The sequence below is a fragment of the Macrosteles quadrilineatus genome, unplaced genomic scaffold (genome assembly GCF_028750875.1).
Source record: "Macrosteles quadrilineatus isolate MER2022 unplaced genomic scaffold, UCM_ALF_1.0 Scaffold_5__1_contigs__length_97177068, whole genome shotgun sequence".
Classification (NCBI taxonomy): Eukaryota; Metazoa; Arthropoda; class Insecta; order Hemiptera; family Cicadellidae; genus Macrosteles; species Macrosteles quadrilineatus.
This window is the reverse complement of record NW_026542598.1, coordinates 53,091,220-53,107,165: the sequence shown is the minus strand read 5'-3', so window position 1 is coordinate 53,107,165 and position 15,946 is coordinate 53,091,220. Positions and strand designations below refer to the sequence as shown.

Here is a 15,946-nt window from a genome sequence, read left to right as displayed (position 1 = left end):
ACTTACTTGGAAATAGTTTTCACGTGTATTACAAATTAGATTTTTGTACACGTGCTTCCCATCCAGCCCTATTTTGATGAGTTATTGAAAGTACCTTTGAATTCAGACTTATGTTATGAGAGATTATAATTTACCCTTAATAAGAACATATACCGCCTTAAGGAATGCATACACAAATTGGTGGGAAACGCTCACCCTCAAATCTAAAAAGACTGTTCTGTTTCGATCTTAGATTGGTCCTGGACCCAAACACCTTTCGTCGTTGGGCTTGCAGTCATGCTATCCAACAAAAGGGTTATTTTAGATGTTAACAAAGATCCTTACCTATCCTGTCCTTACCTAGGACCCTTAAAACGTAAAAAGCCCATCACATAAAAAGAAAACACAAATAAATATGACTATATGTATCCAACTAAAACTGTGCTTAGGATTTCACTGGTAGGCTTATGTAATAAAATAATCTTTAGCTAACAAGGAGTTCTTTTTTACATGATCAGTAGGCTATGTTTTAGAGAAAAGGTACTTTACATGGGCATACTCATACTGGATCAACATCACCAAGTTTATTTTTAGTTTAAAAACTGACTATAACCTCATAATGTTACTGCAGTTTTTGGTGTATGCATAGTTAAAGGTATGACGCATTCTTTAGTAGTCAATTCATCCAGAGCTTAATGTCCAATTCAAAGTGATAGAATAAAATGTTTTATTGGAGAACCAGGAGCCATGTTGGATGTGTACACTGTACAGATCTGTATCACTACACGACGAGGTAGGCAGATCCACCGGATCTAACTGTCCCTGTATGTCAACTGATGTACAGTTTGACGTTTTTTGAACATCGGCTGTTTTGACATTGGTCACAATAATCACGAGGCAATTTTTATTATAGACTGTGTAGCTAGTATAGTATGTATCATAGTGTGTTAGTGTAAATTGTGTATTGTGATACAACTAACCTATTTGTAATTTAAGTTATACACGTTTTATAGCATTCCTAAGCGATTCGTTATAAAAAGAATATGCTCATCCTCACAATGAAGGAAGTAATATTTTCACTGAGAAATTCAAGAATTTGTAAAAAATTAAAATCTTCACACATTAATAAACCATATATTTTCAAAGAATGCTTGTAGGTAATTTTGTTTGGTTGTTAAATAACTGTGCAGATTTTCAAGATAGCTCTTTCTTACTAAAACGAAGTGTCTTTTTCACTTGGAGATAATACATGTAAAAGCAATATAGGAAAATCCCTTTTGGTGGAGTATTGATCACACAAGATTTAAATTTCATAACACATCTTACTACACCATTCAATGCAACAATACAATAGGCCACCAAACGTCTTATAGCCCCAAACTGATCCGCTTATGCATTCAATGTGTGCTAGACTGTACTACAGTTTATTATTTTACTAATGCACCAGTGCACAATTATTCTGCTTTTGAATAGAAGATTTGTGCTTTAATATAGATGCGCTTACTTACTTACTTACTAACTTGTGTTATGAACCTTATTGTGTACTATAACTAAGTTTAAGTACTTTTTAATAATAACAATGACACTTTGTAATCGTATGATTGTGTCTTCTAATTCAGATTGAGCTGTTTTCAGAAATGATGCGAGTTCTAAAGTCAATTTCGAGATGGAAAATGTGCTTTTTAACACCAAATTTGTGCTGTTGTCCAAATTCATTCGTTAAGAAGTTTCGTAGTCTAGTGGTTAACGTATTGATTGGGTATGAGAGGAATAAATTCGGTCAATATATACCCACATTTGAGAAGTTTGGATTAGTTTCCCTGGAATGGGTATGTGATTCTTACATACAAAATGGACTTTCTTACATTCTTGACTGCAACCATGAGTAAATTTTAAGTTAAAATACAAATCGGAAGTATGTTGTAGGAGTAATTTACATACCTGTGCTTTTCACACTCCAATTGTACAAATTACTTCTTGGCATTATTATCTAAACATAGTTGGCCTTAAACTTGTCATTGTTTTTAACGCAGACTATTGCTGTTCGGAGTGTTACAATATCAACAGTTAATCATACCACTACAACCTAAACGTGATCTGGTCTAGAGGAACGGGGCATTGATCCCAGAGAGCACGGGTTCAAATCTTCGCAATCACCAATGAACCTAGCTGCAATGTCAAAAACTCGTCGCTAACAGTTCAATGTGTAATGTCAGTAATGTGCCAAAAATTACCTAAACCACCGTAGTCCATCAAACACACCAACTATGTGAACTCATTCAGTTATGTTATACTTAGACGAAACAATGTCTACAAAATGTGATGTCTACCTTAGTTCCCAAAAGTCAATAGTTATAAGCACTTTTGGCCATTTGTTCGTTTTTAAGCTTCAGTTTCATCTCCCTTACTGGACTAATTGTCGAAACTTGTAATCCACTGACCGTGGTGTCACTTTACCGTTGTCCTTACACCTACTACATATGTGTATGTGTGTGTGGGCGTGTGGGAGATGTCTAGGGAGCCATCTCCCCTCCTGCAATGCGACGGTGCGCGCGCAGCTTCTCCCAGCTCAGTGTTGTGCGAGACTCTCCCTAGAGTGCGCGCTCCTCCGTCGTCCTTCGTCCTGCTGCCAGGATACGTCTCTTCCGAGTCTCTCTCCCTTTCTTCGGTGAGCTTTCATAGACAAAATTTCAAATTTATACAATGATGTAACTTTTTTCTTCACTGTTTTGTAATAAATAATCGTATTTTTGTAATTTTAAATAGAAATATTTTCCTCTTTTGTGAGCATTGTATGAAAAATTAGAGTTATTTGATAATTTTCATAATTTCGTTGTAAATAATGTTCGTATTTATTACATGCAATTTTGTTACATTAATTAATCTCCCCTTCATTTCGTGAGCATTCTTTGCAAAACTTAATAATAATTCAATAGTTTTATGATTTTATTAATATTTTAATTATTTATTTTTATCATTCAATAATTGGATGCATTTTAAGCATAGAATAAATTCTTCATCATTTTTCGGTGAACTTTCTTTGTCAATAAATCCTTATTATAAAAATAATTATTGGAAAATTCAATTAAGATTTGATAATGTATTTAAAAGCTCGAAGATCACATATGAGAAATTAAGTGTTTAACAGCATGCTTTCAAGTTATTGTTTATATATTTTCAGTTTGTATTTCAACACAATGACATTTTTTAATTGTCCATACCGTGGTCTTCTTAATAAAACTATATATTTTGTTATAAATCTTTTCAGCGATAAATTGCATTAGGGTTCACAATTTATATTATTAGTGGATGAACCAGCAACGTTTATATTTAAAAGGCGTGTAACATCACTTGGCTACCCTTAAACACGATCGAATAATTATTTATTTAAAAATCCTATAGCTCAGTTACAATTAGGAAAGGGGTAAAAAATACTTTAGGTTTTTCGATACCTAACTTCAATCCTGGTGTACAATTTCACAATGACTCCTGGTAATTGAAAATACTTTTGAGTTAGACGCGTTCGAGAAGTTTCACTTCAATCTCGTACTTCATTTAGTTTATATTTTTATTTTAAAGAGTATTAAAAATAATAGCAATAACTTTTATCAATAGTTTAGGTAACATAAATGTTAAATTTTTACATACAATTTATATGGGCAAAAATATTTAATACAACTCTATTTAAAACAAAACTTAATTCTTCAGCATAACAAATACAGATTATTTGTATGATAACAATATTATACGTACACAAAAATGTATACAGTATTATTGTTCGTAATATTCATAGCTAACTTGATCTACTTCGTATTTAAATTGCATTTTAAAGATGTTTTTCACAATATTTTACCCATATCAAATGTCTTAACTTAAACTCTTTCGAAATACAAATACATTTACTACTTTATAAATTATAATGTAATATTACATAGTACATAATGTAAATATTAAATACTTTTTATTTGCCTTGTGTATTTCAAAAATGAATTAATTGTCTAAAACCAGTGAATTACTGAGGCATTCCAAGTAAACCAATTACATATGGGGTTTTTAATTAGCACACAACTATTATCGTATGCTAAATACCAATAAAAACAAAACAGATAGAATCTTAATATCCTTAAAAGTAGTAGCGAAAACTCATTGTCACAAGCCATTTTGAAACTAATATGATTTTGTTTATATCATATTTATCTGCTGTCATTGGTGAGCGTTTAAGATGAACAACAGGTTTCAATGACCAGAGGGGAGAAAATTTCTGGGCGAGTAGCACTTAAACTTAAGCATAGTTTCACATTGCAGAGTTGTTATTATTTCAGCGATCAAATGTTTATGGTTTGTAATAAAAATATTTTCCTAAATTATAAAATGTCTGTTTCTGATATTGTTTTAACGATTAAACCCAATTAACCACAACCGAGGAAGGCTTGGTCCCCCGCCCCCCGGTACTCAATTATTATTTGTTTACTTAAAACCCCTTATATACATAAAACGCGCTAACTTATATGTGAAATTATTTTTAGTAAACCTTAATTGTATTTTGGCAGAACTTTGTGTTGATATAAATTTCAATTCGATTAATTTCTTCCTTATTAGTTTGCAGCGTCGTGCAGAGTTTAAGTTTGTACCACACTCAGTTAAAACTTATAATCTGTGTAGCGTTGATAACTCCTCCAGATTCTGCCTTATCTCACGTTTCAGAAACTATGTTGCAAGCAAAGTGTCTAAGTTTAGTTTGGAAGATAATTCTATTAATCGAAGAACCGGTTGTTCATACATTTTAGTCATTGAAGTTTCTTATTATGAGTTTCTTTTATTTGTCAAGAGTAGTATAGTTTAACCTACTATAAGTTTTATGTTTTATTCTACTAAAAACATTTTGAACGATCTGCAAGAAACTTAAATACATAGAAACAAGACGTACATAATATTATAAACCCTACTTTACATCGATCATTATTTTAAAAGTCTTGTTGATATTGAGCTTGATTGTGGTAGAAGGGTTTAAAATGACACAACTATCATTATTTTTGCAAAATATCTAAAACTGTAAACTTTTCGCTTAGTATTACAAAAAAGTGGCTATAACATGGTTTCAAAAATTATCAAAATAACAATCATCTTCTTTTTCCATTAAGAATATGTAACTATAGACCTATAGTATGATTTATGGCTTTGCTCAGTACTTAGTGTAGATTCATAATCGGACAAACCTCTTTCTTTACTTGCTTGTATAACCAGTTATCATTTCTGAAACCTTATGGGTTAATTGGTTACAAGCATGATAACAAAACAATCACTGAACAAAGGGAAGCTGTTATGTAGTCGTAGTCAATAAAATGATACAATCTAACACAATAGCAATGCTACTTGAATTGCACTCATTCAATTATTTCAGTAACTGAAAAATTAAAATATGTCATGGACTCAATGATATTGCCTCAAGCCACTTGTTTTAACCTACATCACAATTTACCCAGTTATCTGAATATATTTAAAAACACTTTTGCAAAACTTATGACAGCTAGCTTGGCCATACTACTGGTCCGAAATACGCGCGGTTGGTACCATATGAAAGATATTTTCCTTTAGATGTGCAGAATCACCTTATGAATTAAAATAGGCTGAAAATAAGCACAAAAAATGAATTTGATGGGCCTCATGGGTTGCCTTGCTAGTGAAAAATAATAACAAAATAAACAGAAAATCTAAAAAAATCCTATCACGTGTTTTATTTACAGTGTGGGGTGAAAATAGAGAAGTCTGTACATTACATATTATTGGTCGAGTTTTTGAGCACTGGACGGCTTCTAGTAATAATTATTCTATCTCCATTCCGTATATTAATGCAGTAAAGTTATTTTAATTCGTTCTTAATAGGTATTTAATTAGCAAATAACTAATTAAGTCTGACGTAAACACTAAATTAAGCTGTTAAACCACCTAGAACTACGACAATGCAAAAACTTGAGAGACTTGAGACTATAAAAAGAGTGAATTATAAAATAATTAACTTTGAAAAATAATTTAATTTTTTTTTAATTTCATTGTTTTGTTGCTTACGAATCAAACTGATTGATTTACCAAGTGTTTTTTAAGTGTAATTTTGATAAAAGGGGAATCGTTGAGTGAAAGAACATTGTTTGGAATATGGAAATCATGAAACGAAAGATTGCATGCAACCTAAAAAAATGTATCCAAGAAAACCATAAAATTAAGATTTCATAATTATGTTAGTATTTGGGATTCATGAGATTTGAGATTTAAGTAGAGGATATTCTGTTGCATGTATTAACTAGTAAATTGTCTACATCCAACTACGATGTATTCTGTTTCCAGATTATCATCAACATGTGGCTTTGTAAGTTTTAATTTGTTTCATAAATGAAAAACACTCGAACGAGCCAAGAAATCAGGTTGTAAGCTAAATTTACGAATGAACACTCCTATATGGCTATAAACAGGGCTGAGAAGCTGCTATCTCAACAATCACAGTGTATCAGTCAGTCCAACATGCAATAGCCCAGCTGTTATCTAAACTACCCCCTGGAGGCAGACATATAACATCCTACTGGTCAAAGCCTTCTAGATACACATATATAACACGTGAACCTTGTGCTCACACAAAGTGTTTGGTTAATTTAACAGTTTTAATTAAAACTTTTAATTGTTTTCTATAACAAATTTTAATGTACCCTGTCAACATTTACAATGATAAAAATTTTTAAATTTTGCGAATTTGTTTGTGATCATTAACTTTTAGTTGAGCTAGAAGAGAGATTTTAAATTTTAAAAATTGATCAAATGAGTTATATAAACGTGTGTACGTGTAAACGTTACACGTTATATAAACGTGTAGTACAAATGTGTTATTGTATGTTATATTTGAAGAGTTAACTGGTGCTATTTATTTAGGTTTTATACAATATTTATGCTAATTTACGATACAACTTTTGTAATGTGAAATAATCATATAAATGTTTTGGTTGATATGATTTTAATGTTGTGTTAATATGCACAGGGAATAAAATTGTAATCATCATTAGAGATTAAACTTATTTCACCTTGGACAAAGGTTGAAGTAGATCGAGTGTTAGTGACAATGATGACCTTGGGTTATCGATCATACAGAAGGTGTTGGGACCTTCGCCTAACCTTCGTGTTGTTTTATCATCATCGATGATATCTTTCTCGCACAGGGCTGGCCAATTGTTAAAAGGAACATTCTTATTTATGTTTTACATAATAATGATATTAACTCAAATAATTTACACTTAGGTTGCATCATATGAGTTGATTAAATTAACAGCCAAAATAAATAAATAAACGAAATTAAATAAATGAACCATACGTTTTATACCGAGTCAAAATTATACTATCCATTCAAATAACGAGTTTTGTCGTACCATGAAGATGTTTTACTACTTTTTGATGACTACTGTTTGTGCTACTTTTAATCTGTTTCTGTCTGTTCTAATAACCACGGATAAATTAATTTTACTAGAATCCAATCAAAAATATGACTGAACATATAATTGCAATGTCCACTAAATTAGACATACAGTAGATATAGATATAGATATAGGGCTAAAGATTGTCCACGAGATAGCTATTACAATATCATTTTACTTCTAACCTTAGACTTCAAAGTTCAAGGCTTGAATTGGTAGTTTGTACAAATGTTATAACAATTTAAATTTATCTAATAAGGTATTGCAATAAAGTGTTGTGTGAAGAATATATTTTTGGCTTTGATTAGTGTCTGACAAATGTTATGATGTGACGTTATGAAAGTATGTTTTATCTATGATATAACGTTTAATACTTCATATCAATTTCAATCAAGTTTTCATGTAGGCCTATTAATGTATGTTTGTTGTATGTCTTAATAATATCTTGTTTCCTCTGATTGATATGATTTCTTCCAATAGTGCATGTCCATTTTGGTTAGTTATTGTAAACAATAGGAGTTGAGATTCTTATTATAATTTACAGCTAAAGTTTGACATAAATTAATTTCATTTATTTTTTTGCCCAAAGTTAAGTCAAAGGGAGATAGGGTAATGTAATTCCACACATTACTAAAAGAGTAAAGTAATAGATATTTATTTTTGTTTACCACTCATTAACTTGTTCAATTGTTACATTTATTTTCATATAAAATGTATACGAATTTGAACGAATTGTGTTTTTGGCCTCTGGAGACATCAAAACTAAAATGTAAGTAGGTCCCGCGTCTAGGTCTCTCCGTTCCACTTACGGTTATATCTACTTACTTAAATATCGTGCTGAACAAGCACTTAGGGCCTAATCAATAAAAACATTTTTCCCAAAATAATTGCAGGAAAAAATATCTAAATCCAGATAATGACCACAGCAGCCATTTACCGTTTGGTTCCAAATATGTGATCCAGTCTAATGTCCGACCATTTAGATAATTTATAAAATTTGATCGTTATATAACAACGCAATTAATAGTACCCTTACATATTTACTGTGAATTATATAATATATTGCAGTTCCATCAATAACCTTAACCCTGACAAATACGGCCAACCTTGTTGTACGAGACGCTATGTTGGAACGCTTGAAGATGAACTGCTTGGAATACTTAAAGGGTATACAAAAGAAATAGAAAAGAAATTACAAGAAAATAAAATACAAATAAATGGAATACAAAAGGGTTATTGACACTTTTTTTAACCAGTGACAGGGCATTTTCTATTTCAAAATGATAATCCTGATTATTGAAATATATTGAAAGAGGTGAAGAATCCTTACTCACTATTAACATATTATGATTTTGGTTAGAATTATTCATGAAAGGGAAGAAATAGAAAGGATTACTTTTAATGAGGGACCTTAAGGTTCAGAGAGTGATGATGATGAGGAGCAGTTAATAAGCTCTCTAAAGAGACTCTTCACCTGTATTTTACAAGGTATTTTACATTTATGCGCGTTATGATGTTATCATTACCATATTATATCACGTTTGATATACATCAGACAATTAGGTCTACCTCCTAGCCAACCTAACTAAAGAAATACTTATATGCTTAAAGCTAAGTATAATCAAAGCCACTCTTTAGAATAATATACACTACAATGAGTACATATGTATTAACAAACTTACGGCAACTAATAAATTTAATCTCACCCTAAAAATTATTTCTAAACAAAAAATAAATACCTAAGACTCATAGAACTTGGAAAGAGGTTCCTACAAGTTCTCTTAGTGTTTGTACTTAGCAAAGTTCGAGTCATCTAATGGAGAAGTTTATGAAAAGTTCCTTTAATTAGAGTGTACCGCCTTATAAATGATATAATTTGGACAACCTCTGAGCTTGGGTTGCAAAAAAAATGCTATTACAATTTACAAATTTTCTTTTAACTATTTAGAGATTAGTGATGAAGAACCAATATGAAATTTGTTATGAAGAAAGGTAGAAATTTATAGAAAATCTAATCATTTATATTGAAATAGAGGCGGTTTCAATTAATTATAAGACTTTAGAATGGTTGTGTTATTACCTTGTCATTTGCAAAGTAGAGTTTAGTTTAGAATATCGCATGTTTAATTTTCAGTAAACACACATAACTGTGTTTACTTTCGTGTTGTACTTATTTATGTTAATTATCATCGATTAAACTTTTCAACTAAAGCTACGATTGTTGTAATTTTTTCTAATAGTATAGCTGTGTATAATAAATTGATGTATCCAATAAACCATCACAGCAATTGGGTTGGAATGACCATAGTAATGTTTTATGTTAGAGTTTCATTAACAGAAGTTATGTTTAAAACACTGACAGTATAAAGTCAATTTTGGTTTTAATAGTTTCGTTTTTGTTTTTATTATGTAATGTACTTTTTTAAGTAAATGAAAAACACATTTTAAATTTATTAATTGGTGAAACCTCAGAGTTTTATTTACTCTGAGGTGAAACTAAGTGTTAATTCGCAGATGCTTTGAAGCCAAGATCTCCAATAATCGAATCTCTAAAATTAGTCAATAACAGGTTTGCTGAGTTGTTACAGTGTTCGCTTTATAGTTAAAAGGTTGCCAGCCAGTTCAATCCTAACAGTTTAGTAACTTTCTTATGTCTTAAAACTGGACCCAGCTGTTCTTGATCACTGGACTCTCATGGTCCCGTCTAGTGACAAAAACTGGTCTCAATCATTAATAAAGCTACATAAGTTATTTTACGCTATTCTATACTCACCCTGCATATTCAGCTTACAATAGGCTATACATAAAAGTGTTATGTTTTGTCTTGAAGAATTGATTGAAGCATACTGATTTTAAGGACGATTACTTTAGTTTAAACTTTTTGTTCAGATGTCATCACAGTCAAAGATTTTTTACAAAAGTCAAACCGAAAACTATAGTGATTGTTTTCCATTAAGACAACGATATTATAAAATTATTTGGTTACTAAAAAAAGCTGAATTAGTTGATAGTTAGATTAATTAAATAGCCTCTGCAGTAATGTTGATTTATTCATTCACGTGAAGGTGCTAGACTGGAGAGGTGGCTCAAGCACTCGGATCGATCGTACCTTGATATTCAGTGACTCTGAGCCTAGATACAATCGCCATCAGTCCTAAGTGTTATAAAGCCTCACCTGCCTTTTTGTAAGTCTCATTTAAATTCTACATTTAATCTTCAACTAACTACTTAACTGACGCGGTTTGGGGAGCGAGCTGGCGTAGTGGTTAGAGCGCAGGAAAAGTCCTGAACTAAAGACTAAAGAGAACTAAAGAGAGTAAAGAGAAGAGGAGAGTGAAATGAACTAAAGAGTCCCTGAAGTCCCGAGTTCGATCCCCACCAAGTCACCAATGGATTTTATGTAAGTGATAATGCCGCAACCCCTAGGTCTAGCCTGAAGTAATGTGAAAAACAATTCCAGGCTCGTGCCTAGTGTCCTAGGAAAAAAACACGCGGTTTGGAACCAGGACCACAAAGATTTTAAACTCTCACCCCTTTGCATAAATTCTATTCACACCCCTCAGTTAATAAATTCTATGATATCTCAAACACCAACTCAAGTATATTATTGAAGTTTCGTTTTAATAGCCAGTTATATTACACTAAATTTCTTTCCTTTGACTACTAATGTTAATTTTATTAACGTTTGGAAATATTTGCTAATTCAATTTTTTACTTGATTCCAGTCAGGCTGGTTTTATGCACCGCGACAGTCGCGAGTCGCGAGTCGCGCCACGTCTTGCGGCTGACCAAAATGTCACGCGACAGCGACACTTTTTTGTCTCACATCCGGTGGTGGGGGAATTAAAAAAATCAGTCTGTTCTCAATCCAATGTTGTGTGTTGTATTTGTGATGTAGAAGTGATTATTAAGTTGTTTAAATATAGACCTGTAGTGTTGTACACGTTAATGACAAAACCCCAGTTATTTAAACAACACATACAATTTACAGTTGGAATTGGGTCAATCCTCTTAAAAATGTCATTACATAATATAATGATGTAATTTATATTACAAATAAAGGGTAAAGAACTGATTTATATACTAATTATTAACATTAATCAATAAATAAATGGAGAATATACCACGTGGAGTATAAAAAATACTACTGTTGCGCCGCGACTGTCGCGGTGCATAAACGTGCCCATTTGATCCAATAGAACTTGAACCGCGCGCGACTCATTTTTTGAAGCTGCGATTCTAAAACCTGTCGCGGGTATTTAGAGATCTCCGAGTCGCTCGCGCGGCAGTTTGTCGTTGTCGCAGTGCATAAATGCTCCCATTTAACTCAATAGAAATTGAGTCGCGGTGCATAAAACCGGCCTCAGTGTTGTTTCCATGTAATGTGTACGAAATTCTTGGTTGGGTTCGTGAGAGGTTTTAGCCTAATTGATGCGAATAGTAATGTAAAGGAAAATATATATACTCATTCACCAAGGAGTAAACCACGACTTATTTACCAAAAGATCTCAACCTTATAAACATAACATTGAGAAGTAAAATAAATCGAAATCATCAAGGGAATAGGATTTAAATACATTATGAAAATTCTAAGAAATAGCTAACTAAAAATACAAAGACTCAATTGGCGATGACAAACTGTAATGCTAAAGATCAAGTTCAACTGTTGACAAAACGATTTTCAATTCCAAGTCGCAATCGTTACCGGATCTTACACTGTTTATCCTTCAATATTGATCTTTTAATCGTTTTCCTTCTAAATCGATGCTGTTCATATTGTCAAAATATCTTTTACTCTACTAGGCGTAGAATAATATTGAACAGAAGGATAATAACTGATAAGATGAAATAGTTTGAGCACAAAAATCTTTAGTAAAATTGTATTTAACTCAAATTTGAAGGCAACTATCTTATATTATTATAGTTTGAATACAGTAATAACTCCTACTTATGATCTATTGAAGCTCAGACCAGTCTATAAAGAGGTCTTAACCATCGCAGCTGTAGGCTGTAAATATTAATAGGGACATTATTGTAACAGGATGGAAATAAGCTGATGTTATGGGCAATGAAGAGCACTTTTCGTTTAAATCCAGGCATTTTATATGAATGTATAGTTTTTAGGGGTTTTCAGTTTTGGAACGGTCCAAACTGTGGTCTTGTTATTTTATAACATACAACTTTTGTTAGATAGTAAACCTCTGGTATCTTACTGGTAAAGAATGGGTCCTGAATTGACCCCTGTCATACTGAATTACTGATTACTAGTAACCCTCGGAGATGACGGAGCGCACTAAAGCAACTCGGATACCCAAATAATTACCCTACGGTGTAGTGTTAGAGATCCATACAAACTTCAATACATTACCGATGTCGTAATCCTACATAGCGTATGATTTTTTTCTGTTATGATATGATAACAAATAATGTTAATTATCATTGTATAACATTGCATAACAATTTCAAACAATCCTTAAAATTATCCTAAAACACAAATTTATTAATTTCGCAATTACGTTTTTTGAATGCTGATAGTAAGTAAAATATATGTCGTCATCCTGAAGTTTCAGTGGGCGATTAACCATCCGAAGCTGTTCTACGACCTTCGTCCTTTTAGCTTTAGAGTTTAATAAACTTATGAGTCATGAAACAATCATTTAAACATATTTCGACCTATTTAAAAGGGTGAAAAGTATACTTACCAACCAAATCCAGTAGTAACAAGTTACATTGCACAGCATATCTCTTTACGGGTAACACAACAGTCTATATTTTGTGAAATAAGACTCAAACTAACGTTTGTAAAACAAGACGAAACACGAGCAGTGTGTTGAAAATTAGTCAACACGTACAACACTACGGGAGATCAGCACAACACGTGCACGAACAGACTAAATCATTCTGTCAAAGTAGGTCAAGACGTGTAGCATTGTTCTTCTTCATTCCATGTAGGCCTACTACAGCAGCTTCTTTTAACTAACTGGCGTTAACACAGTAAAGAAACCTCTTGTACGAGCAGTTTAGCCAAAGCTTCGTAAAGAAATTATAAACGAGGTTTTCTAGTAATTAACCTTAGTATTATAATAGCCCAGCCACAGTAATCCTGCAGATTAAGTGATATTTCATTTTATTTAATTGTATTTTCACTTAAATATTTACTTACCTATGTCAGATTCACGTCCTATTTAAATAATTTAATAAGTACTTGGGTTTTAAGTTCCAGGTAACGTAATAAAGTGTTTTCCTTTAGTAATTTCTTTTTCTTCTAGTAAATGTGTATTTAGTTCGTTTTGTCTGATGAAATAAATAAATTTGCTGAACCTTATAAATATATACTAATAAACAAGCTAACTACAATACTTAACCTCCAAAAGAATAAACAAAATATAGGGTTAGTTGATTTTTTTTCGTATCCATTAATCGTGCAAAAACACTTAATGTACAACTTCTTTTTGTTTTAAGCTCTAAAAATGGCTTTGGGGTAGTTTGTGAACTTTAACCTTTTAATTGTGGAAAATGGGAAACCCCAATAATTGAAATCCTATAAATCCTCGTTCTCATACGCCTTACATACTGGGTTTTAAATTGGTTCCTTTTATTATAGTTATTTTATATTTATCATATGAATTCTAATTCAGGTTTTCTACGAATGAAATTCCTGTATCTTTTGTAATTATTCTTTTCGCTTAGGTTTAATAAAACTACTACAAAGTCCAGAAACCAAATTTAAAATATTGTACTTACAAAATCAAAAAGGTTATTTGCAGTTATGGTCAAGGCATTTCACACTAAAACTATATATCCCCGGTTATATTTAAATATTTACCCCCCTTCGAGGTAGGTATATCTACATTATAACTCAGCAACCTTTAAAATACTCTTACGAACCCACGCTCAGCTTGCATACGACAGTTGAATTTAGTTTACTGCCAAATAGTGGTAACAATTGATTATGAAAAACTTATATTTATCATTAGGTTCATGGAATATTCTGCCTTAACTGTATATATATATATATAAATGTTCACGTCGTTGGTGAATAATAAACTGAATTTCACAAATTTAAAGAAATTTTTAGCAATGAGCAACAAAGTTACCAGAACAGTATTAAACTGTGTCTATAAATTATTAAGGCAAATGAGGTTAAATAAAGCAGATCCCAAAAATGTTTACAAACATATACTTATGTTACCAAAAATAGCTGTTTCCATTTATTTAATAAGTTATTTTACAAAAATTATTAAATCAAAAATAATAGTCAACCGCAATGTTTTAACTTAAACTCTACTTGACAGGTGTCAAGGCAATTGATATTCTTGACGTATCGCATCAACAAACTGTCAATATCTCGACTGCTTGCATCAACACTGCCTTTAACCTCAAATAACAAATTATCCCAGTATTATACTTCAAAGTTAATTTCAGTTACAAATTTTCTTTTTATACAAAAACCACGTCGTCAAATAAATATTATTTGCTGGAGTTTAAGTGGTTGAAACAGCTTTTTACCTTCATTTTTACACGTAACCTTCATTATTAAACATAATATCACGATTAGTTTATCCCTCCATTTCTACACAAAACAGTGACGGATTCTGTTAACATAATTTGAGCTGATCATGAACGCAGGGTGACTATATAGGGCAGTGGGAAGTTATGTGTAGCTTAGTTACTGACTATGATAGGCTATTTATTTAGACTAGACCGTTTATTAAAATCTCAAAGCTAAAAACTATGTCTAGTTTTTAACCATCAACAACCTACTGACCTTTTTCGAGATCGAACGAACTTTTTCATTGTTAGGTTAGCATAACAACAATTAATTGGTCTTACTTCAAAGTTGTCTTAAGTTCTACCGGATTACCTTTTGTAATTATGGTATATTAACTGACAAATTTGCTTACCTCCACGCCATCTAACTTAATTATCACAGAATAAATTTGACAGTACAAACCTAACATTGATAATCTAAACAGTAGGTTTTGTAACTAATGTACAAAGTAAGCAGCGCACTCAAGTGGTATGATAAGAAAAGCATTATTATTAACTGTTACGGTACGATTAACATCGTGCCAGCCCTATTCATTGTAGGTGCAACCGCGAACCTGATTTTGTTTATTTTAAAAATAATTTGTTTCAGGGTAAAACAAAAAAATTGGATTTTTGACACATCATGAATGTAACGATTAAAATCTATTTTACAGTAATTTTTTCTAGGATTCTGTGTGTTTTGTTTCTTTAAATAGCTTTTTCGCTGGAAAACATGTTTTAATATGCTAAAAAGGTTACATTAAACTACCCTTACCCAACTACAACATTTTTATCAACAAACTAAAAGCATATTGCACACGCAACTATGAAGAATTGTCTAAAAATCGAGAGAGGTTTGAGAGGCCCTCAACAGAGCTCGTTAACAGCTCCTCGTCTACATCGCCCTCTCAACCTCTATGTTCTTTCCTCCCCCTATATCTACCCTTCAACCTTCAATCTTCCTGACTTCTCTATATAACTGT

The 15,946-nt window shown here is 31.9% G+C and overlaps 1 protein-coding gene across 2 annotated transcripts in view; it reads left to right on the top strand.

The window, feature by feature from the left end:
- The first annotated feature begins 2,562 nt into the window (after positions 1 to 2,562).
- Positions 2,563 to 15,946, top strand: part of LOC128995224 (frequenin-1) — a 96,914-nt gene continuing 83,530 nt past the window's right edge. The window contains exon 1 of one of the 2 annotated variants that reach the window (XM_054420169.1): positions 2,563 to 2,647. The gene's annotated coding sequence lies outside the window, so the exon portion shown is untranslated. The remainder of the gene's footprint in view (positions 2,648 to 15,946) is intronic. The other variant, XM_054420170.1, reaches the window with a different exon arrangement.